Genomic DNA, 4,367 nt, shown 5'->3' on the forward strand with positions numbered 1-4,367 from the left:
TGTTTATTTCTACGAAACCAGCCTATCAAAAAGCATGGGAAGGCGACGAAAATCATTAGACGTAACTGCGGTCTGTGTTTATAGATTTAGAAAGGGAAATTTTGATTAGAAAAAAAAAAAAAACATAACATTATACCATGGAAACAACCTCCTCATGTGTACCATAAGCTTATAAAATCTAGCGGCACTTGCGAATTTACTCATCATAGGTGTCATTTAATTTGATGTCATTCCCAATATACTGAAACCTTAAAATGGAAACCCTTTATTCGTGGAGGATCATCCATTTTTCTTTCTTCGACCTTTTCTATATTCTTTCCTCCTTTCTCCCCCCAAATTTAGTGATATATATCTATCAGCCACATATTCTTCTATTTATATGTAAATATCGCAAGGACTTCACCCACACATTCAACATTACTGATCGGAGAACATTGAAAAAACTTAAACGACATCATGCCAATAATAATAGTGTTACAAGTTCTACTAATGGTAGATGCCGTAATTTCAAAAAACTCCCATAATTTTATTAGAAAATAAGTTTTATAATTTTTATAACTTGTGGATGGATTCGATAAGAAGAAATTCCTCTACCTTGCTGGTGTCTCTTTTAGTGCCCCTCCAATTATTTTTCAACACGTATGTTATACTTAACGGAGATTTACCTGACTCTTTATCCCGTAAGTATTGTTTCCAGCTAAAAAAGAGACTGAAAAACTATTTCTTTGAATTCTCCCTACGACAGAAACGTTATATTCCCTCAAAGCTCATCGGACATTTTTTTTGTTTTTGGTTTAAACTTCCTTAGATAATTTCTTTTTGGGTTTTCATTGATTGACTTAACTCCCTATTCAAAGATTTTTCCGGAATATTTATTAAATATTGTCGTGAATAAATTTAGTTGAGGAGTGTAATCATTCTAGGTCATTCATGTCATAGTTTTTAAATCTCGTGAATTGCTGCTTCAATTTTCATTTGCATTTGCATATATAGTCATTCATTTCAGTTAAGTAGTTAATTCACACTTCACACTTTATTTATTTTTCACCACCAACTTGTTAATTTGTAATTTCACAATAATTTGTTTTATATATATAGTCCATGTGGAGACAATATTATAACTCACTAATTTATTACTTGTTGATGATTGTGTAAACTTGCACATCAATTGCATATATATAATATTCACAACAAGTTTTTGGCGTCATTGTCGGGGACTGTGTTTTAAATATTATTTATGAAATTTAAAATCAACAATTTGGTTTAAATTCTTTTGTTTTTATTTAAGTTTTCTTCATTGTGTTTTTTTTCATAGGTACCTATAGCTTATGACCATAGATCGAATCATCGATCTACCTCCTGTTGAACTTGATATTGATAGCACCTTCAGACAAAGAAGAAGGGAACGAGTAGCCTAAAGACAAGCTACGAAAACAGATCCCACGCAACAAAATTAGAATGAAGGAGTTGTTTACAACGCTCATAATCCAATCATTGTTGCTGATGACAAAGATCATGCTATTTATCAGTATGTCGTGCCTTTATTGAATGAACTCAATATGGGAATTGTGAGACCCTAAATTGAGGCCCCTTAGTTTGAATTGAAGCTGGTTATATTCCAAATGTTGCAAACTGTGGGTGAATATAGTGGAATACCTATCGAAGATCCGCATCAGCATCTTCACTTACTCATGGATGTGAGCGATTCATTTAAGCTAGCCAAAGTGACTGAAGACGCTTTGAGATTGAAGTTATTCCAATACTCGCTGAGAGATTGAGCTCGAGCATGGTTGAATTCTTACCGCCTTATGTATTGCCAACATGGAAAGAATTGGCTAAACGATTCTTGATGAAGTATTTTTGACAAGCAAAAATGCCAAACTCAAAAATGAAATCACTCATTTCAACAATTTGACGAAAAATCTCTCTACTATGCATGGGAGCAATTCAAAGAGCTGTTGCGAAAATGTCCTCATCATGACATTTCCAACTACATTTAGCTGAAGACTTTTTACAATGGTCTCAATGCAAATACAAGAATGGTGGTCGATGCTTCAGCCAATGGAGCTCCTCTTTCAAAATCATACAATGAAGCATATTGGATCTTTGAAAGGATTTCTAGCAACAACTATCAGTGGCTGACTAATCGAGTTGCCACAAGAAGAAGAGTGGTCGAAGTTCATGAAGTTGATGCACTTACGTCTTTGGCAGCTTAGGTATCTTTTATGACTTCCTTGCTTAAGAACTTTAAGCCAGTTTGATAACATCTCCTGTGTTTATTGTGGAGATGGTCATATGTTTGAAAAATCGCCATCAAACCCAGAATCCATCTACTACATGGATAACCAGAATCAGAATAAAATTGGGCCAGGACCATAATCAAATTACTACAATCCTTCATGGTGAAATCATTTGAATTTCACATGGAGCAATCAACAAGTCGATCCTAGCAACTCATATATGCAATCTCGACCAAACCCAAATCTTAGCCCTCAGGATTTAAGGTGAGGCTCTATTTCTTTATTGTGTTAGCAACAAAGGAAACTAGGTTTGCCAAAAGGATAGCATGTACGAACCTAGGTTCACTTGTATTTATGTATGAATTCAATGTGTTGTGTTTGTTAAGTGACTTGTGTATGTTTATGACATTGTGAACCCATGAGAACCATCTACAAGCAAAGACAAGGGAAAAGCAAAGCTTACTTAAGGTTTTAAGAAAATTGGATAGTTTTCAAGGATCGCCACATGTATGTGTGAAGCATAGTGTTATCGGAAGCTTAGGTTTTTTGTTCTAAGTTCCGAGAGTAAGCCTTATCTATATCTCTATTTTCTGATTGTGATTATATATGTGTTTTATGAACAGTGATATGCAAGCTTTATATTGTGAGCTTATTATGAACAGTGAGTTGCGAGCTCTAAGTTTAAGTATATGCTCTATAAACTTTTGAAATCATTGGATATAATGGCATGCTATAGGATTATGAGTACTCACCTTTGTGTTTTGTGTTTTAGGGGAGTGGCCCTGGGATAGGTTTAAAGAGATAAGAGAATGTCGAGCAAAGCTCCATTCAAAGGAACATGTTGGCGTGTTTAGAGACTATTTAGCGTTATGCTACACTTATGGGACATGTTAAGATTGTTTGAATCAATGTTGCGAGTAATAAGGAGGTTCGCTTATCCAACTGAAAAGTACATGAGTAAAATATTGTGTTTTTCAAAATATTATGTTTTTTCTGCTTAAGCTAACTATCAACAGGTAATTGCGAACTAGACTTCGTATAGATATGGTGAACCCAATTTGTAGAATAATTATTTTGCCTAAACTTTTTTTAAACTTATGTTTCGTGTGTACTATACGATTATTCTTTCTTTTTTATTCATTGAGTTCGCAAGAACTCACACGGTCCTTCTATACCCTGTAGATAGTTAGAATGCACTGTTTGTAACGACGAGGCAAGTGGTCCAGGAGAAGTATAAACACTAGAGAGGTAGTAGAAGCCAACCCATGATTTAAAGGAAATGTGGGATTCTTTTTGGGATTACGAATATCTTATAATATGTTGACTTCACTAATTGTTATAAGACTTAATTTTTCTTATGGTTACTTTTATTTCTAAGTTTGTGAACTGATAAACTTATGTAGTAAAATACTTGAATGTTTAATAAGTAAACTTCATTCTAGTATGAATATATTTTGAAAGCATGTTTTGATATTTTCCCTAAATTACAAATCCATGTTCTTGAAATTAAATTCTTATTAAATTGTTACCACAATTTTAAAGCATGAAAATAAACAAAACCAAATAGCCCATATTGAGTTAGCCAAAATTACTATGAAGTACCCAAGTACGTAAACCCTTACTTTTATATGAACCTTTACCTTTGTATGCAAACCTTTATATATATGTAAACCCTATATGTATGCGAACCCTATACGCATGCAAGCCTAAGAGTAAGTTACTAAATTTTAACAGTCTTTCACACAATTACATGATCGCATGATTTTTCTTCTTTTGTCTTTATGACATATTGCTGTCACATGTGAATGCCTCTCTTGTGCAAGTTAAATTTTATGAGTTTGCATGTCTCTTGTTCCTTTTATGTGTATAGGATATTCTATTGCATATTTGTAACTTGGGAATGTTTTATAATTTAGTTTGTGGTGTGTTGGAGGTTAGGTTGGGTGTTGAATGGAGAGTCACTTTGGTGGCTGATATGACATTCTAGGTTCGGATTGTACCATCCTGGCTGAGTTTGGGTTGTTACAAAAATTTCAATGCTCACTGAGATGACGACACATAAACATTTTACGAAACAACATCTCTTAGACATTATAGAAATAGTCACTCAGATATCATCAAATATTC

General features: G+C 33.8%; 1 non-coding gene across 1 annotated transcript; it reads right to left on the reverse strand.

Moving 5' to 3' along the window:
- Positions 1-1,878: 1,878 nt before the first annotated feature.
- On the reverse strand, positions 1,879-1,984 carry LOC128032105 (small nucleolar RNA R71). The gene has a single exon (XR_008188235.1). It is a non-coding gene; the product is annotated as a small nucleolar RNA R71 (small nucleolar RNA).
- Between the last annotated feature and the right edge of the window lie 2,383 nt (positions 1,985-4,367).

Source organism: Gossypium raimondii, chromosome 8, assembly GCF_025698545.1.
Source record: "Gossypium raimondii isolate GPD5lz chromosome 8, ASM2569854v1, whole genome shotgun sequence".
Lineage (NCBI taxonomy): Eukaryota > Viridiplantae > Streptophyta > Magnoliopsida > Malvales > Malvaceae > Gossypium > Gossypium raimondii.